Here is a 27,904-nt window from a genome sequence, read left to right on the forward strand (position 1 = left end):
CTGTTTGGTAAAGAATGTTGCACCTTCACCCCAGACACCTCTTCCATAGTGGAATGTAAGGCAGAAATAGTAAAGAAAAAGATAAGCAATATAAGAGAATTTGGGGATGAACTCCGAAAAGATAAAGGATAGGGATGGGGCAACTAGGGACTGACTAATTTTGGAAAATGGTGAGTGAATTTAGGCATTTATGTGCTACTAATAATTATAGGTTTACTGACAGGGTTTAATGTGTTAAAATGGATAAGGACTAAGCTGGTAATGTCTTTGGGAGGATAACAACCAATAATGGTCATGACAATAGCACAAGCACAAGAAAGAGAGAGTAACATTACTCCTAGAATTAAAAAATAAGACAAATTTAGAAGGACAGAAATGACTAGATTGTGAACCACGATACCATAGGGTGAAAAGAGGGCAGAAAATAGTATTGCAAAAACAACAAATGGTTAAGAAAAGAAATGGGGGAATTGTTAGAAATGGGGAAAAGTGTTGTTTTTGCAGATATTGAAAAAGCATACAGAAAAGGGGTACAGCAAGAGAATTATTAAATCTGCACGTATTTAGGGAAGAGTATCTCTACTTTTCAGTACATACTTATGGATAATTAAGTACTAACTTTAATGTAGATTTGTTAAAGAAAATAATTCATTTTACCATAATGTTTAAAACAACAGTTTCAGCAAAAAGCTAAGATTACTGAAAAATATAAGCAAAGCATGAAAAAGATACATTGTTAAGATATCTGTACAAGAATGAAATGTACCTGTGGATAATGAAAGAAGTTACAAAAGGGAACATCGAGATAAGAGTTTAGCCTTATGACAGCACGTGCAAGAGAGAAATTGTGAACTTGGAAAGAAAGGGGCAATGGCCGTGGAGCATAGTTGGGTAAAGTCGAAATAGTAAGAGAGATTGGATAATTAGGAGTCTGGATAGATGACCTCACTCAGCTCAAAGAGTATAACTGTACACTAACCTAAGTTCTAATTTGCGTTTCATTTGCTTATGCAAATTGCAAGTTCGTAATAAATTGTCTTGTTTCCAGTTTTCGTGGTCTCGTCAAAATTTTCTCTCACTCACTCACTCACTCGTACGTACAACTATCTCTCACTCACTCTCTCCGATGTACACTCTCTCAGTCTCTCTTTCTCTCTGAGGCACACACTCTCTCTCCCTCTCTGATATAACTGTCTCTCGGTCACACAGATACATTCCACGATGTCCACTCTCTCTCTCTTACTCACACACGCACACATGATCATACCTTCTCTCTCTGATGTACACTGTCTCTCACACGCACTCTCTTTGATGTACACTGTCACTCTCACTCACTCTCTCTGATGTAACCTGTCTATCTCTCTCTATCTCTCATTCCCTCACTCCCTGATGTGTCTCTTTCACTCACTCTCTACCTTGTCCACTCTCTATCTCTCTCTCTCTCACACACACACACACACAATCATACTCTCTCTCTGATGTCCACTGTCTCACTCTTTCACACACACACTCTATCTGATGTACACACTTCCTCTCTCACTCACACACACACTCACACAATCACACACTCTCTCTGATGTACACTATCTCTCCCACTCTCTTTCTCTGATATTCAGTGTCTCTCAGTCACACAAACACTCAGATTTACACTGTATCTCTCACTCTCCCTGATGTTTACCATTCCTCTCTCTCTCACACACAACACACACAATAACAAACTCTATCTGATGTACACCGTCTCTCATTCACTCTCTCTGATGTACACTGTCTCTCACTCATGCACACGCATTCTGAAGTACAGTGTCTCTCTCACTCACACTCTTTGAGGTACATTATCGCTCTCACACTCTCTCTCTCTGATGCACACTGTCTAGCACACTCACACTCTCTGATGGCCTCTATCTCTCTCTCTCTCTCTTTCTCTGTTACTCCTACTGATGCCTTCTCTCTGACATACACTGCCTGTCTCAGACCACATGATGATGTCCACTGTTCCTCTTTCTCACATACGCACTCTCTCTCGCAGATATGCACTGCCTGTCTCCGATCTTACACATTCACACTCACCGATGACCACTGCCACTTGCTTTCTCTCCCCATCACGCACTTTCTCTGTGATGTACACTGTCTCTCTCACTCATTCTCTCTGATGAAACATGTGTACCTCTCTTTCTCTCTGGTGTACACTATCTCTCTCTCTCTCTCTCTCTCTCTCTCTCTCTCATTCTCTCTGATGTAACTTCCTCTCTCTTACACACGCATTCTCCCTGATGTACGGTGTCTCTTTCACTCACTCTCTGCATTGTCCACTCTCTCTCACACACACACAATCATAGTCTCTCGCTCTCTAATGTGCGCTGTCTCTCCAATTCGCGCTCTCTGATGTGCACTGCCTGTCTTACTCACACACACACTCTCTGATATACACTGTCACTCTCACTCACTCTCTCTGATGTAGACTGTCTCTCCCTGTGATGCACACTGTCCATCTCACACTCACTCTCTCTCTCTGAAGCACACTATCTCTCACTTACACTTTCTCTCTGTTACGCACTGCCTCTCACACTCTCTCTTTCTCTGATGCAGACTCTCTCTCTTACTCACTCTCTCTTGCATACACTCTGTCTCTCACTCACTCTCTCCGATGTACACTCTCTCCCTTTCTCTGACGTACATTCTCTCTCTCCCTCACTGCATTAACTGTCTCGCTGTCACACAGACACATTGCACTATGTCCACTCTCTCTCTCTTGTACACACAATCACACACAATCATACTTTCTCTCTCTGATGTACACTGTCGCTCTCACTCTCTCTCTCTGATGTAGACTCTCTCTCTGTGTGATGCACACTGTCCATTTCATATTCACTCTCTCTCTGATGTACACTATCTCTCACTCACACTCTCTCTCTGTTACACACTGTCTCTCCCATGCTCTCTCTGATGTAGACTGTCTCTCTCGCTGACACACCTGCGCTCTCTCTAATGTAGACACAATCACTCACATACACATTCTCTGAAGTACAGCGTCTCTTTCACTCACTCTCTCTGATATCCACTGTCTCTCTCTCTCATTCACTCACACACACAATCTCTCTAATGAACATGGTCTCTCTCACTCATTCTCTCTTACATACACTATATCTCTCACTCACTCGCTCTGATATACACACACACACTCTCTTTGAGGTACTCTCAATCACTCTGTCTCTCTGATGTAACTGTATCCAGTCTCTTTCTCTCTCTCTTTCTCATACACACGCAATCATACTCTCTCTCTGATGTACACTGTCTCTCTTACTCACACACACTCGCTCTGATGTACACTGTCGCTTTCTCTCACCCTCTCTGATGTACACTGTCTCTCACACTCACATTCGCTGATGCCCTCTGTCGATCTCCCTCTCTTTCTCATACTTTTTCTGTGATAGGCACTGCCTGTCTCCGACCACATACATTCTCCCTCTGATGTACACTGTTTCTCTCTTTCACTTACGCACTCTCTCTAGCTGATATTCACTGCCTGTCTCAGATCTTACACACTCACACTCTCTGATGACCACCATCACTCGCTCTCCCTCCTCACCTCACACACTCTCTCTGACACAAACTGCCTCTCTCTCACTCTCTCTGATGTACATTGTCTCCCTCTCGCTCTCACTCACACACACTCTATCTGATGTACACTATCCCTCTCATATACACTCTCCCTCAGTTGTACACTGTCTCTCCCTCACACTCTGTCTGATATACCCTTTCTCTCTTGCTCACTCTCTCGAAAAAACACTGGCTCTCTCACTCACTCTCTCTCTGATGTAACCTGTCTATCTATCTCTTTCTCTCTCTCTGGTTTACACTGTCTCTCTCTCATATACACACTCCCTGATGTACAGTGTCTCTTTCACTCACTCTCTCCGTTGTCCACTCTTCATCTCTCTCTCTCAAACACACACAAAATCATTCTCTCTCTCTCTCTCTCTCTCTGATGTGCACTGTCTCTCATTCACTGTCTGCCATCCTCACATACACTCTCTCTGATATACACTGTCACTCTCACTCACTCTCTGACATAGACTGTCTCTCTCTCTCTATCTTTCTCTCTGTGATACACACTGTCAATCTAATACTCACTCTCTCTCTCTGATGTACACTATCTCCCGCTCAAACACTCTCTCTGTTACACACTGTCTCCCTCACACTCTCTCTGATATAGACTTTCTGTCTCGCTGACACACCTGTGCTCTCTCTAATGTAGTCTCGCTCACTCACACACACTCTCTCTGTTTTAGACTGTCTTTCACTGACACTCTCTCTGTGATGTACCCTGCCTCTCAAACTCTCACTCTTTGATTCCCAATCTCTCTCTCTCTCTCTCTTTCTCTCTTACTCATACTCTCTACCTGTTCTGCAAAGTCTGTCACACTCTCTCTGATGTAGACTGTCTCTCCCGCTGACACACCTGCGCTCTCTCTAATGTGGTCTCTCTCACTCGCACACACTCTCTCTGTTGTACATTGTCTCTCACTGACACTCTCTCTGTGATGTACACTGTCTCTCTCTCTTTCTCACTCATTCTCTCGGATATACACTGACTCACACACTCACATTCTCTGATGTCCACTCTCGCCCTCTCTCTCGCTCATTCTTTCTTACTCATACTCTGTCTCTGATATACACTTCCTCTCTCAGACCATATACACTCTCCCTCTGATGTACACCTTCCCTCTCTCCCACTCAAGCAATCTCTCTCTCTCACCATCACATACTCTCCCTCTGTTTTGCACTGTCTCTCACTCAAACTCTCTCTCTGATATACACTGTCTCTCTTTCACACATACACACTCCCGATGTACAGTGTCTCTCACACACACTCCGTCTGATGTCCACTGTTTCCCTCTCTCTATCTCTACCTCTCTCTCTCACACACACACACACATACACACAGCCATGCACTCTCTTTCCCGATGTACAGTGTCTATCTCTCCCTCACCCCCTCTGATATATGCTGTCTCTCTTACTCACACACACAATCAAACACTCTCTCTGATGTACACTGTCTCTCTCACTCACTCTCTCTGATGTAAATGTCTCTCTCACACACATACTCACTCAAATTTACACTGCCTCTCAATCAATCTCTCTCTCTGATCTACACTGCCCCTCTTATACACATACACCTTCTTATGCAAACTGTCTCTCATTCACACTCTCTCTGATATACTGTCTCTCTCAGTCACTCTCTCCGATGTCCACTTTCCCTCTCTAACTCACTCTTTCTCTCTTTCTGATAGATGCTGACTATTTCAGACCATATATACGCTCCCTCAGATGTACACCGTCCCTCTCTCTCACTCACGCACTCTGTCTCTCTGATATGCACTACCTGTCTCAGACCGTACACCCTCACACTCACTTATGTCCACTGTCTCTCTCTCTCTCTCTCACCATCACACACAATCTCTCTGTCGTACACTCTCTCTCTCACTCACTGTCTCTGATGTCCATTGTCCCTCTCTCTCACTCACACTCTCTATCTCTCTGATGTAAACACACTCTCTCTCTCACTCACATACTCTCTGTGATGTTCTCTTTCTCTTGCTTACACTGTCTCTCTGGTGTACACTGTCTCTCACACTCACATTCTCTGATGTCCACTGTCTCTCTCTCTCTCTTTCTGTTACTCATACTCTCTCTCTCAGATATACATCGCCTGTCTCAGACCACATACACTCTCCCTCTGATTTACACTGTACCTCTCTCTCACTCACGCACTCTCTCTCTCTGTAATGCACTGCCTGTCCCAGACCGTACACACTCACACTATCTGTTGTCCACTGCCTCTCTATCTGGCCATCTCTCACTCTCCCTCTGTTGTACACTTTCTCTCACTCACACTCTCTCTCTGATATACACTGTCTCTCTCACTCACTGCCTCTGGTATACACTGTCGCTCTCACTCACTCTTCCAATGTGACTGACTCTCTCTCGTGCGCGCACACACAATCACACGCACTCTCTCTGATGTACAGTCTCACTCTCTCTCAGACCCACACTCTCTCTGATGTACAACCTTTCTCCCTCACACAGACATTCTCTCTGATTTGCGCTGTCCCCCCTCTCTCACACTCACACTCTCAGGTGTACATGGTCATTCTCATTCGTGTACACACACACACACACACACACACACACACACACACACACACACACACACACACACACACACACACACACACACACACACACACACACTTACACTGTCTCCCTCACTCACTCTCTCTGATATACACTGTCTCTCTCTCGCTCTCACTTACGCACACTCTCTCTGATGTAAACTGTCTCTCTCCCTCACACCCACACTCTCTCGGATGTACATTCTCCCTCTCTATCTCACACACACTCTCTCCCTGATGTAAATCTCTCTCCCTCACACAGACATTCTCTCTGATGTGCACTGTCCCCCGCCCACACACACACTCTGTTGTAGACAGTCTCTCTCTCACTCTTACACTCTCTCTGATGTACACTGACTGTCACTCACACTCACACTTTCTCTTATATACACTGTCGCTCTCACACTCTCTGATGTAGACTGACTCTCTTGCTGACACACCTGCTCTCCTTCTCATGTGCAGTCTCCCTCACTCGCGCACACTCCCTCTGATATACTCTCTCTCGCTCTCTCTCTCTCTCTCTCTCTCTCGCTCACACTCCCATACACTGTCTCTGATGTACACTTTCCCTCTCATACACACCCTCTCTGATATACACTGTCTCTCTCATACACACTATCTCCAATGTGACTGTCTCTCTCCCTCAGACCCACACTGTCTGTAATGAATACTCTCCCTCTCTGCCTCACCCACACTCTCTCTCTGATGTCCAATCTCTCTCCCTCACACAGACAGACATTCTCTCTGATGTGCACTGTCCCTCCTCTCTCACATACTTTCTGCAATACACTGTCACTCTCCCTCACACACACATTCTGATGTACACTGTCATTCTCATGCACACACACACACTCTGATGTAAACTGCCTCTCTTTCACTCTACATTCTCTCTGATGTGCACTGTCCCTCCTCTCTCACATACTTTCTGCAATACGCTGTCACTCTCCCTCACACACACATTCTGATGTACGCTGTCATTCTCATGCACACACACACACTCTGATGTAAACTGCCTCTCTTTCACTCTACATTCTCTCTGATGTGCACTAACTCTCACTCACACACACACTCTCTGATGTACACCGTCTCTCTCTCTCTCGCTCTCTCTATCACATACTCTCTCTGATGTACTCTGCCTCGAACTCACTAACACACTCTCTGATATACACTGCCTCTCTCAGACAAATACAGTCTCCCTCTGATGTACACTGTCCCTCCCTCTCACTCACACACTCTCCCTCTCTCTCTGATATGCACTGTCTCCCTCACTCACTGTCTCTGATATGTACTGTCTCCCTCAGTCACTCTCTCCGAAGTGACTGTCTCTCTCTCGCGCACACACAATCACACACTCTCCCTCTGGTGTACACTGTCTTTCAATCTCAGACCCACACTCTCCCTGATGTGCACTCTCCCTCTCAGTATCACAGACACTCTCTCTGATGTCCAACCTCTCTCCGACGCACAGACATTCTCTCTGATTTGCACTGTCCCGCCTCTCCCACACTCGCATTCTCTGATATACACTGTCATTCTCATTCACACACACACACACTCTGATGTACACTGTCTCTCTCACTCAGTCTCTCTATTATACACTGTCTCTCTCTCTCTGACTCACGTACGCTTTCTCTGATGTACACTGTCTCTCTCCCTCACAAAGTGAGAGACTGTCTACATCGGAGTGTGTGTTTGGGGGGAGGGAATGCACATCAGAGAGAATGTGTGAGGCAGAGAGATTGTACATCAGGGAGAGAGTGTGTGTGAGACAGAGAGGGAGAGTGTACATCCGAGAGAGTGTGGGTGTGAGAGAGAGAGACAGTATACATCAGAGAGAGCGTGTGTGATTCTGTGTGTGTGCGAGAGAGAGAGAGAGAGAGACAGTCACATCAGAGACCGTCAGAGAGACAGTGCATATCAGAGAGAGACTGTGAGTGCGAGACAGTGCACAACAGAGGGAGAATGTCTATCAGAGGCTTTGTGTACATCAGAGAGAGTGTGTGTGAGTGAGAGCAAGATAGAGAGAGACAGTGTATATCAGAGACAGTGAGTAAGAGAGACAGTGTATATCAGAGTATGTGTGTGTGAATGAAAACGACAGTGTACATCAGAGAGTGTGAGTGTGAGAGAAGGGCGACATATACAATGTCACTCTCACTCACACACACACTCTGATGTAAACTCTCTGATATAGACTGTCTCTCTCTCTCACTCTACATTCTCTAATGTACACTAAATCTCACTCACACACACACTCTGATGTACACTGTCTCTCTCTCAATCACGTACTCTCTCTGATGTGCTCTGTCTCTAACTCACTAACACACTCTCTCTGATGTACACTGTCTCTCACTGACAATCTCTCTCTGATGTACAATGTCTCTCTCACTCACTCTCTCTGATGTACACTGTCTCTCACACTCACACTCTCTCATGTGCACTGTCTCTCTCTCTCCTTCTCTCTTACTCATATTCTCTCTCTGATATACACTGCCTGTCACAGACCACATAGATTCTCCTTCTGATGTATACTGTCACTCTCTGTCACACATTCTCTCTCTGGTATGCACTGCCTGTTCCTGACCATACATACTCACACTCTCTACTGTCCACTGTCTCTATCTCTCTCACCATCACACACTTTCCCTGTGTTGTTCACTGTCTCTCACTCTCAATCTCTCTGATATACACTGTGTCTGTCATTCACTTTCTCTTATGTACACTGTCTCACTTGCTCACTCTCTCAAATGTACACTATCTCTCTCTCACTCTCTCTGATGTAAATGCCTCTCTCACACACACTCTCTCCCTTATGTACAATGTCTCTCTCACTCACTCCATCTGATGTCCACTGTCTCGTTCCATATCTCTATCTCTCTCTCACACGCACACATACACAGAGTCATACTCTCTCTCTCTTTGATGTATGCTATCTCTCTCACTCACTCTCTCTGATGTACGCTGTCTCTCTTACTCACACACACTCTCTCTGATGTACAATGTTGGTCTCACTCACACTCTCTGATGTATACTGTCTCTCTCTCTCTCTCTCTCTATCTTTCTCTCTCACTCATACTGTCTCTCTCATATACACTGCCTGTCTCAGACCATATACACTCTCCCTCTGATGTACACCGTGCCTATTTCTCACTTACGCACTTTTTCTCTCTGATATGCACTGCCAGTCTTAGACCATACACACTCATACTAAGGCTATTGTAGTGCGTTTAAACTCAACCAGCAGGGGGATGGGAACCAAAATTGTAGTTCGGGTATAGAAAGGTTTGAGAGTAGGGAGTTCCAAAATCAACTTGTAGGGACGCAAGATGGCACCTTCAAGCAAGAAGTTGGATGTATGTGTGTCTACTCCAACACCAGGAGCATCTGGAATAAGGTGGGCGAACTTACAGTATGGGTTGGTACTGGGACTTCAATGTTGTGGCCATTTAGGATACATGGTTAGAGCAGGATTCAGCAATTATTGTCGCAGGTTGCATTATTTAAATGTTTAAGCAAGAACAGAGAAGATGGTAAAAGAGGGGAAGGTGTGGCATTGTTGATCAAGGACATTATTACAGTTGTAGAAAGGATGTTTGAGGACTCGTCAACTGAGGTAGTATGGGTTGAAGTTAGAAAGAGGAAAGGAGACGTCAAACTTGTTGGGAGTTTTCTCTCGGCCTCCAAATAGTTCCAGAGATGTTGAGGAATGGACAGGAAAGATGATTCTCGATAGGAGTGAGAGAGACAGGGTAGTTGTCATGGGAGACTTCAACTTTCTAAATATTGACTGGGAACACTATACTACGAGTACCATAGATGGGTCAGTTTTTGTCCAGTGTGTGTAGGAGGGCTTCCTGACACAGTATGCAGACAGGCCAACAAGGGGTGAAGCACATTAGATTTGGCACTGGGTAATGAGCTGGCCAGGTATTAGACTTGGAAGTAAGTGGGCACTTTGGTGAGAGCGATCACAATTCTGTTATGTTTACTTTAGTGATAGAAAGGGATAGATGTATACCACTGGGCAAGACTTACAGCTGGGGGAAAGGCAATTATGATGCGATTAGGAAAGATTTAGGAAGCATAGGATGGGGAAGGAAACTGCAGGAGATAGCCACATTAGAAATGTGGAGCTTATTCAAGGAAAAGCTACTGTGTGTCCTAGATAAGTATCTACCTGTCATGCAGGGAGGAAACTGAAGAGCGCGGGAGCCATGGTTTATGAAAGAAGTGGAGTCTCTGGACAAGAGGAAGAAGAAGGCTTATGTTAGGATGAGATATGAAGGCTCAGTTAGGGCGCTTGGGGGTTACAAGGTAGCCAGGAAAGACCTAAAGAGAGAGCTCAGTAGAGCCAGGAGGAGCCATGCGAAGTTGTTGCTGGATAGGATCAGGGTAAACCCTATGGCTCTCTACAGTTATTAATGGAATAAAACAATGGCAAGAGTCAGATTAGGGCCAATCAAGGATAGTAGGGGGAAGTTGTGTGTGGAGTCAGAGGAGATAATGGAAGCACTAAATGAATATTTTTCAACAGTACTCAGTCTAGAAAACGACAATGCTGTCGAGGAGATTACTGAGATACAGGCTACTAGACGGGGTGTGATTGAGGTTCACAAGGAAGAGGTATTAGAAATCCTACAGAGTGTGAAAATAGATAAGTCCCCTGGGCCGGATGGGATTTATCCTAGGATCCTCTGGGAAGCCAGGGAGGAGATTACCAAGCCTTTGGCATTGATCTTTAAATAGTCATTGTCTACAGGAATAGTGCCAGAAGACTGGAAGATTGCAAATGTGGTCCCCCTGTTCAAGAAGAGGAATAGAGAAAATCCTGGTAATTATAGACCAGTGAGCCTTGCTTCAGTTGTTGGTAAAGTGTTGGAAAAGGTTATACGAGATAGGATTTATAATCATCTAGAAAAGAATAATTTGATTAGGGATAGTCAGCACGGTTTTGTGAAGGGTAGGTCGTGCCTCACAAACCTTATTGAGTTCTTTGAGAAGGTGAGCAGACAGGTAGATGAAAGTAATCCAGTTGATATGGTGTGTATGGATTTCAGCAAGCGTTCAATAAGGTTCCCAACAATAGGCAATTGTACAAAGTCCGGGAAATGGAATTAGATTAGATTAGATTACTTACAGTGTGGAAACAGGCCCTTCGGCCCAACAAGTCCACACCGACCCGCCGAAGCGCAACCGACCCATACCCAGTACCTAACACTACGGGCAATTTAGCATAGCCAATTCACCTGACCCACACATCTTTGGACTGTGGGAGGAAACCCACGCAGACACGGGGAGAACGTGAAAACTCCACACAGTCAGTCGCCTGAGGTGGGAATTGAACCCAGGTCCCTGGCGCTGTGAGGCAGCAGTGCTAAGCACTGTGCCACCGTGCCAAATTGTGGGAGATATAGCAGTTTGGATCAGTAACTGACTTGCTAAAGAAGACAGAGGGTGGTGGTGATTGGAAATGTTCATCCAGGAGTCCAGTTACCAGTGGTGTACCACAAGGGTCAATAGTGGGTCCACTGCTGTTCGTCACTTGATGAGGGCGTAGAATTGTGGGTGAGTACATTTGTAGATGACACGAAGGTCGGTGGAGTTGTGGATAGTGACGAAGGATGTTGTAGGTTACAGAGAGACAGAGATAAGCTGCAGAGCTGAGCTGAGAGGCGGCAAATGGAGTTTAATGTGGACAAAGGTGATTCATTTTGGTTAGAGTGACTGGGATGCAAAGTACTGGGCTATTGGTAAGATTCTTGGTCATACAGATGAGCAGAAATGCATCGGTGTCCAGGTACACAGATCCTTGAAAGTCATCACCGAGACTGACAGAGTTGTTAAGATGGCAGAAAGTGTTTCAGCTTTTATTGATAGAGGGATCGAGCCCCAGAGCCATGAGGTTATGCTCCAGCTGGACAAAACTCTGGTGCAGGCGCACTTGAAGTATTATGTACAGTTCTGGTCACCCCTTTTAAGAAGGATTTGGAAGCTTTGGAAAGGGTGCAGAGTGGATTTACGAGGATGCTGCCTGGTATGGCGGGAAGGTCTGACGAGGAAAGGCTGAGGAACTTGAGGCTGTTTTCGTTAGAGAGAAGAAGGTTGAGACGTGACTTAATAGAGACATATAATATAATCAGAGGTTTAGATAGGATGGACTGGGAGAGCTTTTTTCCAAGAACTGTGATAGCGAGCACGATGGGGCATATGTCTAAATTGAGGGGTGATAGATATAGGACAGATATTAGAGGTAGATTCTTTACTCCGAGAATAATAAGAGTATGGAATGCTTTGCCTACAACGATAGTAGAATTGCCAACTTTACGTACATTTACATCGTCATTGGACAAACACATACACATACATGGAATAGTGTAGGTTAGATGGGCTTCAGATTGGTATGACAGTTCGGTGCAACATCGAGGGCCGAAGGGCGTGTACTGCGCTGTAATGTTCGATGCTTCATGTTCTATTTTCTACACTCTCTGATGTCCACCGTCTCTCTCTCTCTCTCTCTCTTTCACAATCACACACTCTCTCTCTGACGTACACTGTCTCTCTCACTCACTCTGATGTACACTTTCTCTCTGTCACTCCCACTCACACACACTGTCTCTGATGTACACTGTCCCTCTCATACACACTCTCCCTCTGATGTATACCGTCTCTCACTGACACACTGTCTCTGATGTACACTGTCACTTTCACTCACTCTCTCTGATAAACACAGTCTCTGTCTCGGTCTCACCCACACACACTCTCGCTGATGTACACTTTCCCTCTCATAAACATTCTCCCTCTTTTGTACACTGTCTTGCACTCGCAGTCTATCTGATATGCACTGTTTCTCTCACTCACTCTTTCCGAGAAACACTATCTTTCTCACTCACTCTCTCTGATATGACGGTCTCTTTCTCACACACACACAATCACACATGCTCTCTCTGATAAACACTCTCTCTCTTCCTCACACCCACACTCTCTCTGATGTACACTCTCCCTCTCCGTCTCTCACACACTCTCTCTGATGTACAATCTCTCTCCCTCACACAGAAGTTCTCTCTGATGTACACTGTCACTCTCACTCACACACACACAAGCACTCTCTGATGTACACTGTCTCTCACTGACATACTCTGCACTGTCACTCTCCACTCATACTCATTCTCCCTCGGCTGTACACTGTCTCTCTCTCTCCCTCCAACCCACACTCTCTCTAGTGTACACTTTACCTCACTGTCTCACACACAATCTCTCTGATGTGCAATCTCTCCCTCACACAGACATTATCTCTGATGTGAACTATGCCCGCCTCACACACACACTCCCTGATGTACACTGTCATTCTCATTGACACACACACACTCTGATGTACACTGTCACTCTCATTCACACACACACAGACAAACACACACACACTCAAATGTATAATGTCTCTCACTGACACTCTCTCTGATGTACACTGTCTCTCTCACTCACTCTCTATGATAAACACTGTTGCTCTCTCGCTCTCACTCACACACGCTTTCTCTGATGTACACTGTTCCTTTCATACACACTCACCCCCGTTATACACTGTTTCGCACTCAGTCTCTCTCTGATATGCACTTTCTCTCTCACTCACTCTCTCTGATGTAACTGTCTCTGTCTCGCACACACACACCATCACACATTCTCTGTCTGATGGAAACTGACTCTCTCCCCCACACCCACACTCTCTCTGATGTACACTCTCCCTCTCCCTCACACAGACATTCTCTCTGATATGCACTGTTCCCCTTTGTCTCCCTCACACACGCACTTTCTAATGTACACTGTAACTCTCACTCACACGTACACTCTTTGATATACACTGTCACTCTCACTCACACACACACTCTGATGTAAACTGTCTCTCTCTCACTCATACATCCACTCTCTCTGATGTACATCCACTCTCACTCACGCACACTCTCTTTCTGATGTTCACCATCTCTCTTACTCGCAATCTCTCTCTGATGTACACTGTCCATCACATACTCACTCTCCATCTGATATTCACTGTCTCTCACTCACTCACTCTCTCTGAGGTACTCTGTCTCTCTCACTCGCAAACACTCTCTCTGACATACATGTCTCGCACTGCCACTCTCTCTCTGATGTACAATGTCTTTCACACTCACATTCTCTGATGTCCACTCTCTCTCTCTCTCTCTCTCTTTCACTCTTACTCATACTCTCCCTCTCTGATAGACACTGCCTGTCTCAGACCACATACAATCTCCCACTGAAGTACACTGTCCCTTTCTCTCACTCACGCACTCTCCCTTTCTGATTTGAAATCCCTGTCCCTGACCACACATACTCTCTCTGCTGTCCACCGTCTCTCTCACACACCATCTGTTGTACACTGTCTCTCACTCACTCTCTCTCTCTCTCTGATATACACTGTCTCTCTCCATCTCACTCTCTCTGATGTAACTGTCTCTCTCACACACAAATACACTCTCCCTGATGTACAGCGTCCCTCTCACTCACTCTCTCTGATGTTCATTGTCTCACTCTGTCTCTCTCTCACACACAATCATAATCTCTCCCCCTGACGCACTCTGCATATCTCATACTCACTCTCCCCATGATGTACACTAACTTTCACTCACACTCTCTCTCTGATATATACAGTCGCTCTCTCACTCTCTCTGATGTAGACTGTCTCTTTCGCTGACACATGCTCCCAGTCTGATGTACAGTCTCCCGCACTCTCTCACACACACACACACACACACACACACACACACACACACACACACACACACACACACACACACACACACACACACACACTCTCTCTGATGTACACTGTCTCTCTCTCACGCTCTCACTCCCACACATTCTCTCTCTCATACACACTCTATCTCTGATATACACTGTCTCTCTGATGTAGACTTACTCTCTCACTGACACACCTGCTGTCCTTCTAATTTACAGTATCCCTAACTCACATACACACTCTCGCTAATGTACACTCTCTCTCTCTCTTGCTCTCACTGACACACACTCTCTCCGATGTACACTTTCCCTCTCATACAAACTCTCCGTCTGTTAAAACACTGTCTCTCACTCATACTCTCTCTCGGATATACACTATCTCACTCACTCCCTCTGATGTGATTCCCTGCATCTTTCTCTCACACACACACAATCACATTCTCTCTCTCTCTGATATACACTATCTCTCCCATTCACTCTCTCTGATGTACGCAGCCTCCCTCTCGCTCTCACTCACGCTCTCTCTCTCTCTCTCTCTCTCTGATCTATACAGTGCCTCTCATACGCACTCTCGGTCTCTGATGTACTATATCTCCTTCACACAGTCATTCTCTCTGATGTTCACTGTCCCCCGCTCTCTCTCATTTACGCACTCTCTCTGATGTGCATTGTCTCTCTCTGTCACACACACAATCACGTTCTGTCTGACGTACACTGTGTCTCTCACTCGTACACGCTCTTTCTCTGATGAATAATGTCTTTTTCTGTCTCAAGCAATCTCACACTCACGCACTCTCTCTCTGATATATATTGCCTGTCTCAGACCATACATACACTCCTTCTGATGCCCCCTGTCTCTCTCTCTCTCTCTCTCTCTTTCACTCATGCACTCTCTTCCCCTCTGATACACTCTGCCTGCCTAACACCATAAACTACCTGTCTCTGATGTTCACTATCTCTTCCTCTCATTCATGCAATCTCTCTCACTGCCTGGCTCAAACCAAACGCACTTTCCTTCTGATCTACACTGTCTCTCAAACACTCTCTCTCTCTCATATACACTGTCGCTCTCACACTCTCTCTGATGTAGTCTGTTTCGTGTGCTGACACACCTGCGCTCACTCTAATGTACAGTCTCCCTCACTCACACACGCATTCTCTCTGATGTACACTCTCTCTCTCGCTCTCATTCACACATGCTCTCTCTGATGCACACTTTCCCTCTCATACACACTCTCCCTCTGTTGTACACTGTCACTCACACTCTTTCTCTGATATACACTGTCTTTCTCACGTTCTCTTTCTGATGTATATTTCTCTCTCACGCACGCACAATCACATTCTCTCTCTCTCTCTCTCTCTCTCTGCTGTACACAGTCTCTCTCTCGCTCCCACACTCTCTCTCCGATGTACATTCTCCCTCTCTTTTTGACATGCATTCTCTCTCTGATGTACAATATCTCCCTCTCACAGACATTCTCTCTGATGTGCACTGTCCCCTTCTCTCTCACACTTACACACTCTCTCTGATTTACTCTGTCGCTCTCTCTCACTCGCTATCTGTCTCTGATGTACACTGTCCCTCTCATACTCACTCTTTCTCTGATGTACACTTGCTCTCTCATTCACGCTCTCTGATGACCACTGTCTCTCTTTCACTCACACACGCTCTGTCTCTGATTAATACTGTCTTTCTCTCTCTCACGCACTCTCACACTCACGCATTCTCTCTGATATACACTGCCTGTCTCAGACCATACATGCTCTCCCTCTGATGTCCCCTGTATCTCTCTCTCACTCACTCACACACTCTCTCCCTCTCTGATATACTCTGCCTGCCTCACACCATACACAATCTGTCTCTGATGTTCACTATATCTCTCTCTCTCTCACTCGTGAAATCTCTCTCTCTGATATACGGCCTGTCTCAAACCATACACACTCTCTCTCTCTGATGTCCACTGTCTCTCTTCCTCTCACAATCACAACCAGTCCGACGTACACTGTGTGTTTCACACATACACTCTCTGCCTCTGATGAATTCCGTGTTTCTATCACGCACTCTCTCTCAAACTCACGCACTCTCTCTCTCTCAGATACACGCTGTCTCTCTCACACTGTCTCTGAAGTAGACTGTCTAACTCGCCGACACACCTATTCTCTCTCTCTAATGTACAGTCTCTCAGTCAGACACACTCTCACTCTCACTGACACAGTCTCTCTGATGTACAATGTCTCTCACTCACTCTCTGATGTGCACTGTCTCTCACACTGATATCCAGTCTCTTTTTCTTTCTCTCTTACTCATAGTCTCTCTGATATACACTACCTGTCTCAGACCACATACACCATATCTCTGATGTACTCTGTCCTTCTCTCTCACTCACGCACTCTCTCTCCCATTGCCTGCCTCAGACCATACACACACACTGGCTGCTGTCCACCGTCTCTCTCTCTCTCTCTCTCTCTCACACACACACACAATCACTCGTACTCTCTCTGACGTACACCGTCTCTCTCTCTCTCTCACTCTCTCTGATGTACACTGTCTCTCTCTCTCTCTCTCTCTCTCTCACTCACACTCTCTCTGATCTACACCGTGTCTCTCATACACACTCTATCTGATGTATACTGTCTCTCATTCACACACTCTGATATACACTAACTGTTTCTGTCACTTTCTCTGATGTGGCTGTCTCTCACTCTCACACACACACCATCCGGCACTCTCTCTCTGATGTACATTGGATCTCTCCCTCACACCTACACTCTCTCTGATGTACACTCTCCCTCATATATACAATCTCTCATATACAGTCACATATGTCACATATACAATCTCTCTCTGGTGTTCAATCTCTCTCCCACACACATAAATTCTGTCTGATGAACACTGTCCCCTCTTTCTCTCTCTCTCACACATACACTCTCTGATGGACACCGTCATTCTCACTGATATACACTGTCACTCTCAATCACACACACACACACACTCTGTACACTGTCTCTCTCTCACGCATACTCTCTCTGATGTACATTGTCTCTTTCACTTACGCAGCATCTCTGATGTTCAATGTCTCTCTCTCACTCGCATAATCTACCTGATGTATACTCTCTCTCTCACTTACACAGTCTTCTCTGATGTTCACTATCTCTCTCTCACTCGCAAACTCTCGCTGATATACACTGTCCCTCTCATACTCACTCTCTATCTGATGGGCACTGTCTCTCACCCACTCTCTCTCTCTGATGTACGCTGTCTCTCTCACTCACAAACACTGTATCTGATGTACACTGTCTCCCACTGCCACTCTCTCTCTCTCTCTCTGATGTCCACTGTCTCTTTCTCTCTTTGATATACACTGCCTGTCTCAGACTATACACACTCTGCCTCTGGTATACACTGTCCCTCTCACTCACTCTCTCTGATGTACACTGTGTCTTTCACTCTTTGATATACACTGCCTGTCTCAGAACATAAACACACACTTTGTCTGATGTACAATGTCTCTCTCTCTCCCTCACTCATGCTCACTCTCTCTCTGATCCACACTGCCATTTACACTCTGTCTCTGATGTACACAGTCTTTCTCTCCCACACAAATTCACACTCTCTCTCAGTCTCTCTCTCTCTCTCTCTCTCTTTCTCTTATATACACTGCCTGTCTAGGACTATACACACTCTGTCTCTGATATACACTGTCCCTCTCACTCACTTTCTCTGTTGTACACGGCATCTCTCTCTCTCTCTCTCTGATATACACTGCCTGTATCAGACCATGCACACACACTGTCTCTGATGTACATTTCCCCCTCCTTCACTCTCACACACTCTCTATCTGATATACCGCCAGTCTCAGAACATTCACACTGCCTCGCATGTAAACCTCTCTCTTCCTTCTCTCTCTCACAAACAGACACTCTCTCTGACATACGCTTCCCTGTCTCAGACCATCCCCACTCTTTCGCTGATGTCCACTGTCTCTCTTTCTCACTCATGCTCACTCTCTCTGATGTACACTACCGGTCTCAGACCATACACATTGTCTCTGATGTACACCTCTCTCTCCCCTCTCTCTCTCACACATACAATCACGCTGTCTCTCTCACACACACTCACGCACTTTATCTGTCTCTGTTTTATCTCACACTCATGCACTCTCTTTCAGACATACACTGCCTGTCACAGTCCATACGCACTCTGTCTCTGAGGTACACCTCTCTATTTCACTTATGCTCACTCTCTCTATCTGACATACTGTCTGTCTCAGACCATACACATTGTCTCTGATGTACACTGTCCTTCTCACTCTCTCACACACTCTGTTATGCAGGCTCTCTGTCTCTGTTATATACACTGCCTTTCTCAGACTATACACACTCTGTCTCTGATACACACTGTCCCTCTCTCTCACTCTGATGTTCTCTCTCTCTCTCTCTGTCTCTCTCTCTCTCTAATACACACTGCCTATCTCAGACCATTCATACTCTTTCTGTCATGGCCACTGCCAATCTCTCTCACACACATGGTCTCTCTCCCTCTCTCTCTCTGATATACTGCATGTCTCAAATCATACACAGTCTCTCTCTCTGATGTGCACTGTCCCACCCTCTCTCTCACACATGCTCTCTCTCTCCGAAATACACTGACTGTCTCAAACCATACATACTCTCCCTTTGATGTACTCTCTCTCTCTCTCTCTCTCTCTCTCTACCTATCTATCTATCTCTCTCACTCATGCACTCTGTCACTCTGATACTCACTGCCCGTCTCAGACCACACACACATTTACAGTCTCTGATGTTCACTGTTCCTCTCTCTCACACTCATGCACTCTCTCAGATATACAAGGCCTGTCTCAAACCTACACTCTCTCTCTGATGTCCACTGTCCCGCTCTCTCAGACTCATGCACACACTCTCTCTCTCTGATATACTGCCTGCCTCAGACCATACACACTGTCTCGGATGTGTACCTCTGTCTCTGTCTCTCTCTCACACACACTCACACACACACACACACAGACACACAATCACACACTCTCTCTGAAATACACTTCTCTGTCTCAGATCATACACACTCTGTGTCTGATATAATCTGTTCCTCTCTCTCTCTCTCTCACTCATGCTCACTCTCTCTGCTATACGCTTCCGGTCTCAGACCATACAAACTCTGTCTCTGATGTACACTGTCTCTCTTTGTCTCACACTCATGCATTCTCTTTCTGACATACACTACCTGTCACAATCCATACACACTCAGTCTCTGAGGTACACTGTTTCTCTCTGTCGCTTATGCTCACTCTCTCTCTGATAAATAATGCCTGTCTCAAACCATTCACACTCTTTCTCTGATGCCCACTGTCCCCTCTCTCTCACCCATGCATTTTCTCCTTCTCTGATATACTCCCAGTCTCAGACCATACTCACTCTTTCTCTGATCTTCACTATCTCTCTCTCTCTCACTCATGTACTCTCCTTATCTGAAATACTGCCTATCTCAGACCATACTCACTCTCCCTCTGATAAATACTGTCTCTCACTCATTCTTTCTCTGTCTGATGTACACTGTCTCTCTCACTCACATTCTCTGATGTCCGCTGTCTCTCTCTCTGTCTCTCAGACAATCACATCCTTTCTGTTGTACACTTTGTCTCTCACTCACACACAATCTGTGTCTGATGATTACTGTCTTACTCCCTCTCACGCATTCTCTCGTACACTCACGCACTCTCTCTCTCTGATGTACAGTGCCTTTCTCAGACCATATATACTCTCCCTCTGATGTACACTCTCTCTCTCTCACTCACGCACTCTGTACTTGCTATACACTCAGACCATACACACCCAGTCTCTGATGTTCGCTGTCCCTTTTCTCTCACTCATGTAATCACGTTTTCTGATACACATTGTCTGTCTCAGACCATACACACACTGTCTCTGATGTACACTGTTCCTCTCCCTCAGAAACACGCACACACTGTCTCTGATGTACACTGCCGTCCTCTCTCTCACTCATTCACTCTCTTTCTGATATATTGTGCCTGTCTCAGATTATACTCGCTCTGTGTCTGATGTACAGTGTATCTCTCTCTCTCTCTCTCACGCACTCTTTCATGCACCCGCTCTATCTCTGACATACACTGCCTGTCTCAGACTATACACATTCTGTCTCTGATATACACTGTCCCTCTCACTCTCTCTCTCTCTTTGATATACACTGCCTGTCTCAGACCATACACACTGTCCCTGATGTATATTGTTCTCTCTCACATATATACACTCACGCTCTAGCTCTCACCCATGCACTCTCTCTTTGAAAAACGCTGCCTGTTTCAGACAATACACACACTCTCTCTGATATATTCTGTCGCTCTCACTCATTCTCTCTGATGTACAGTGTCTGTCTCAGAACATACACACTCTCCCTCTGATGTATACTCTCTCTCTCTCGCTCTAAATAACGCTCTCTCTCTCTCTCTGATAGACACTGTCTGTCTCAGACCATAGAAACTCTGTCTCTGATGTACACTGCCTCTCTTTGGATCACACACATGCATTCTCTTTCTGACTTACACTGCCTGTAACAATCCATACACACTCTGTCTCTGAGGTACACTGTCTTTCTCTCTCTCTGTCTCTGTCTCTGTCTCTCTCTCTCATTTATGCTCACTCCCTGATAAACACTGCCTGTCTGAGACCATTCACACTCTTTCTCTGATGTCCACTTTCCCTCTCTCTCACCCATGTGTTTTCTGTCTATCTGATATACTGCATGTCTTACACCATACACACTCTGTCTCTGATGTACGCAGTCCCTCCTCTCTCTCGCTCATACATTCTCTCTCTCTGATAAATACTTTCTTTCTCAGACCATACATACTCTCCCTCTGATTAACACTCTCCCTCTTCTCTCTCTCACTTATGCACTCTCTCTGATATACACTGCTTGTCTCAAACCATACACACATTTTCTCTGCTGTGCACTGTCTCTCTCTTCTCTCTCCCTCTCTCTCTCTCTCTCTCTCTCTCTCTCTCTCTCACTCACGCTCTCTCCGATATACTGCCTGTCTCAGACCATACACATTCTGTCTCTGATGTTAACTGTCTCCATCCTACTCAAAATCTCGCTCTCGCACACACACACACGTACACTCTCTCTTTGAGACACACTGCCTGTCTCAGACTATACACACTCTGTCTCAGATATACACTGTCCCTCTCACTCACTCTATCTGATGTACAATATCTCTCTCTGTATCCCTCTGATATACACTTTCTGTCTCAGACCATACACAGGCACTGTCTCTGATGTACACTTTATCTCTCTCTCACACACACACATACGGTCATTCACTCACTGATATACACTGCCTCTCTCAGACCATTCACACTCTTTCTCTGATGGCCACTGGCCCTCCCGATCTCACACATGACCTCTCTCTCTCTCTGATATACTCCCTGTCTTGGATCATACACAGTCTGTCTCTGATATACACTGCCCCACCCTATCTCTGACACACACACCATACATACTCTCCCTCCGATGTACACTGTCTCTCTATCTCACACACACACACTCATGCACTCACTTTGATATGCACTGCCTGTCTCAGACCATACACAAACCGTCTCTGATGAGCACTTTCTCACTCTCTGATATACACAGCCTGTCTCAGATCATGTTCACTCTTTCTCAAATGTCCAGTGTCCCTTTCTCTCTCACTCATGCACTCTCTCACTCTGATACTCTCTGCTCGTATCAGACCGTACACACACAGTCTCTGATGTTCACTGTCCCTCTATCACACATGAAATCTCTCTGTCTGATATACTGCCTGTGTCAGATCGTACACACTCTGTCCCTGATGTTCACTGTCCCTGTATCTCACTCATGAACTCTCTCTGTTAGACTCTGCCTGTGTTATACCATATACACACACTGTCTGGTATATATTGTCCCGCTCACCCATTCTCTCCGATGTACATTGTCTGTTTCAGACCATACACACTTTCCCTCTGATGTATACTCTCTCTCTCTCTCGCTCTCAATAACGCTCTCTCCCTCTCTCTCTCTCTCTCTGATATACTGCCTGTCTCAGACTATACACAATGTCTCTGATGTACACGGTCCCTCTCTCACACTCATCCTCACTCTGTCTGGCATACATGCCTGTCTCAGATAATATACACTCTTTCCCTGATATCCACAGTATCTCTCTTGCTCGCTCTCTCACTCATGCTCTCTCTCTGATATACACTGTCTGTGTCAAACCACACACACTCTCCCTCTGCTGTCCACTATCCCGCTCCCCCACACTCATGCACACTCTCTCTCTCTCTGATATCCTGCCTGTCTCAGACCATACACGCTGTCTCCGATGTACATTTCCCTCTCCCTCAATCACACACGCTCTCTCTCTGATGTACGCCTGTCTTAGATCATACACACTGTCTCTGAATTACATTTCCCTCTCCCACAATCACACACACTCTCTCTCAGATATAACGCTTGTCTCAGACCATACACACTGTCTCGGATGTACACCTCCCTCTCCCTCTCTCTCACGATCACACACTCTCTCTGACATACACCTCCCTGTCTCACACCATACACACTCTCTCTCTGATGTACACTGTTCCTCTCTCTCTATCACTCCTGCTCACTCTCTCTGATATGCACTGCCGGTCTCAAAGCATACACACTGTCTCCGATGTACACCTCTCTCTCTCACAATCATTCTCTCCCTCTTACATGTACACACACAGACGAACACACATCCTTACCCATGCACTCTCTTTGATACACACTGTCTGTCACAGGCCATACAAACTCTGTCTTTGATGTACACTATATCTCTTTGCCTCACAATCATGCTTTCTCTTTCTGACATAAACTGCCTGTCACAATCCATACACACTCTGCTTCTGACGTACGTTGTCTCTCTGTCTATCTCTTATGCTCACTCTCTCTCTGATAAATACTGCCTGTCTTAGACCATTCACACACTTCCTCTGATGTCCACCGTCCATCTCTCTCATCCATGAACTTTGTCTCTCTCTCTCTCTCTGATATACTGCCTGTCTCAGACCAAACACACTGTGTCTGATGTATGCGGTCCCGCTCTCACACTCACACTCCATCTCTCACTCATGTACCCTCTCTCTGATAAACACTATGTCTCATACCATACATACTCTCGCTCTCATTAACATTCTCCTTATCTCTCTCTCTTAAGCATGCACTCTCTCTAATATACACTGCTGTCTCAGACCATACATACTCTCCCTCTGATGTCCACTGTCCCGCTCCCTCCCATTCATGCATACACACTCCCTCTCTGATATACTGCCTGTGTCAGACCATACACGCTGTCTCTGATGTACATTTCCCTCTCCCTCACTCACACACACACACTCTCTGATATAGCGCCTGTCTCAAACCAGACACACTGTCTCGGATGTACATTGTCCTCTCCCCCTCCCCCTCTCTCTCTCACACAATCTCTATGCAATGCAGTTCCCTGTCTCAGATCATACATACTGTCTCTGATGTACGCCGCCCCCTCTCTCGCTCACACTCACTCTCTTTCCCATTCATGTGCTCTCTCTCTGATAAACACTGTCTGTCTCAGACCATACATACTCTCCCTCTGATTAACACTCTCCCTCTGTCTCTCACTCATGCACTCTCCCTGATATACACTGCCTGTCACAGACCATACACACGCTTCCTCTGATGTCCACTGTCCCGCTCTCTCACACTCATGCACACTGTCTCTCTGATACACACTGCCTGTCTCAGACATTCACATTCTGTCTCTGATGTACACTGTCTCTCTCTCTCTCCCACACGCACTTACATTCTCTCTCATGTACTCTCTGTCGGTTATACACACTACCTGTCTCAGACTATAGACACTCTGTCTCTGATATACACTGTCTCTCTCACTCACTCTCTCTCTGATATACACTGCCTGTGTCAGACCATACATGCACACTGTCTCTGATGTACACTGTCTCTCTCTCTCTCACTTGAACTCACTCTCTCTGATATACACTGCCTGTCTCAGATCATACACACACACACTGTCTCTGATGTAAACTGTCTCTCACTCTCACTCAAACTCTCTCTCTCTCTCACTCATGCACTCTTTCTCATTGAGATACTCTGCCTGTCTGATACCATACACACTGTCTCTGATGTACACTGTCCCTCTCTCTCACACACTCATACTCACTCTCACCGATACACACTGCCTGTCTCAGACCGTTCACACTCTGTCTCTGATGTACACACTCTCTCTGTCTCGCCCACACACTCACACGCTCTCTCATGCACTTTCTCTTTCTCATATATGCACTGCCCGTCTCGGACTATACATACTCTGTCTCTGATATACACTTTTCCACTCGCCCACTCTCTCTCTCTGATACACACTGTCTGTGTCAGACCATACACATGCACTGTCTCTGATGTACTTTGTTCCTCCTTCTCTCACTCATGCACTCTCTCTGATATACACTGCTTGTCTCAGACCATATACACACTGTCTCTGATGTATACTGCCTCTCTCTTTCTCTCTCACTCACACACACTCCCTCTCTCAGACCATACATGTTTTGTCTCTGATGTTAACTGTCTCTCTAACTCTCTGTCACTCAAACTCTCTCTCTCACTCATGCTCTCTCTCTCTGAAATACACTGCCTGTCTCAGACCATACACGCACACTGTCTCTCATGTACTCTCTCTGACTTACGCTCACTCACTCACTGTTATACACTTCCTGTCTCAGACCATTCACACTTTCCCTGATTGCCCCTGCCATTATCTTCCTCATACATGAACTCTCTCTCTCTCTCTGATATACTGCCTGTCTCAGAGCATGCACACTCTGTCTCTGATATACACTGTCCCCCTCTTTCTCTCTCTCACTCATTAACTCTCTCTCTCTGACATAGACTGCCTGTCTCAGACCATACATACTCTCCCTCTGATGTACACATACAAGATAATCAGACGGTTAGATAGGATAGACAGGGAGAGCCTTTTTTTCCGAGTATGGGAATGGCAAACACAACTTTAAAGTGAGGCGAGATAGGTCTCAGACAGATGTCAGAGATTGTTTCTTTACTCAGAGAGTAGTAAGGGTATGGAATGTTTTGCCTGCAATGGTAGTAGATTCGCCAAGTTTAATTGCATTTAAGTCGTCATTTGACAGGCATATGAACATACATGGAATAGTGTAGGTGGGATGGGCTTCAGATCAGTATGACAGGGCGGCAGCATAGAAGGCTGAAGGGCCTTTACTGTTCTGTAATGTTCTATGTTCCATGTTCTATGTTCTGTATACACTGTCTCTCTTCCCCTCTCGCTCTCTCTCACTGACTCACTCACGCACTCTCTCTGATATACACTGCCTGTCTCAGACCATGCACACACTGTCTCTGATGTCAACTGTCCCTTTCCCTCTTACTCATGCATTCTCTCTCTCTGATACACACTGCCCGTCTCAGACCATACACACTGTTTTTGATGTACACTGTCCATCTCTCTCTCTCACACATGAACATTCTGTCTGATATACTGCCTGTCTCAGATCATACACACACTAACCCTGATGTACTCTTTGTCTCTCACACACACACTCTCCCTCTCACCCATGCACTCTCTCTGTCTCTCTGATATACACTGCCTGTTGCAGACCATACGCACACTCTCTCATATATACTGTCCCTCTTACTCATTCTTTCTGATGTGCAGTGTCTTTCTCAATCCATTAAGGGGGAGGGGGAGCAGCCCCAGGTCGTAGTCTACATTGGCACCAACGACATAGGTAGGAAGAGGGTGAGGATGTTAGGCAGGCTTTCAGGGAGCTAGGTTTGAAGCTCAGAGCTAGAACGAACAGAGTTGTTGTCTCTGGTTTGTTACACGTGCCACGTGATAGAGAGTCGAGGAATAGGGAGAGAGAACAGTTAAATGCGTGGCTACAGGGATGGTCCAGGAGGGAGGGATTCCGGTTTCTGGACAACTAGGGTTCTTTCTGAGGAAGGTGGGACATCTATAAACAGGATGGTCTACACCTGAACCTGTGGGGCACCAGTATCCTTGGGGGGAGGTTTGCTAGTGATCTTTGGGAGGGTTTAAACTAACTCTGCAGGGGCATGGGAACCTGGGCTGTAGCTTTAGTGTACAGGACCTTGAGTGTAGGGAGGTTAGGAACATGGCATCGATCTCGAAGGAGGGTGCCTGAAAACAGGAAGGTGGCTTGAAGTGTGTATACTTCAATGCCAGAAGTATAAGAAATAAGGTAGGTGAACTTGCAGCGTGGGTTGGTACCTGGGACGTCGATGTTGTGGCCATTATAGAGACGTCGGTAGAACAGGGACAGGAATGGCTGTTGCAGGTTCCAGGGTTTAAATGTTTTAGGATGGTCAGAGGTGGGGGTAAAAGAGGGGGAGGTGTGGCATTGCTTGTCAAGGATAGCATTACAGCGGTGGAAAGGACGATGGAGGAAGACTTGCCATCTGAGGTAGTTTTGGCTGAGGTTAGGAAAAGGAAAGGTGAGGTCACCCTGTTAGGAGTTTTCTACAGGCCTCCTAATAGTCCGAGAGACGTAGAGGAATATATTGCGAGGATGATTCAGGAGAAGAGTGAAAGTAGTAGGGTGGTTGTTTTGGGGGACTTTAACTTCCCAGATATTGACTGGGAAAGCTATAGCTCGAGTTCGTTAGATGGGTCGGTGTTTGTCCAATGTGTGCAGGAGGTTTCCTGACACAATATGTAGACAGGCCAACAAGAGGTGAGGCTTTACTGGATTTGGTTCTAGGAAATGAACCAGGCCAGGTGTTAGACTTGGACGTAGGTGAGCATTTCAGGGACAGTGACCACAACTCGGTGACTTTTACTCTAGTGATGGAGAAGGATAAGTGTGCACAGCAGGGCAGGAGTTATAGCTGGGGGCAGGGAAATTATGTTGCG

The sequence above is a fragment of the Hemiscyllium ocellatum genome, chromosome 18 (assembly GCF_020745735.1).
Source record: "Hemiscyllium ocellatum isolate sHemOce1 chromosome 18, sHemOce1.pat.X.cur, whole genome shotgun sequence".
Classification (NCBI taxonomy): Eukaryota; Metazoa; Chordata; class Chondrichthyes; order Orectolobiformes; family Hemiscylliidae; genus Hemiscyllium; species Hemiscyllium ocellatum.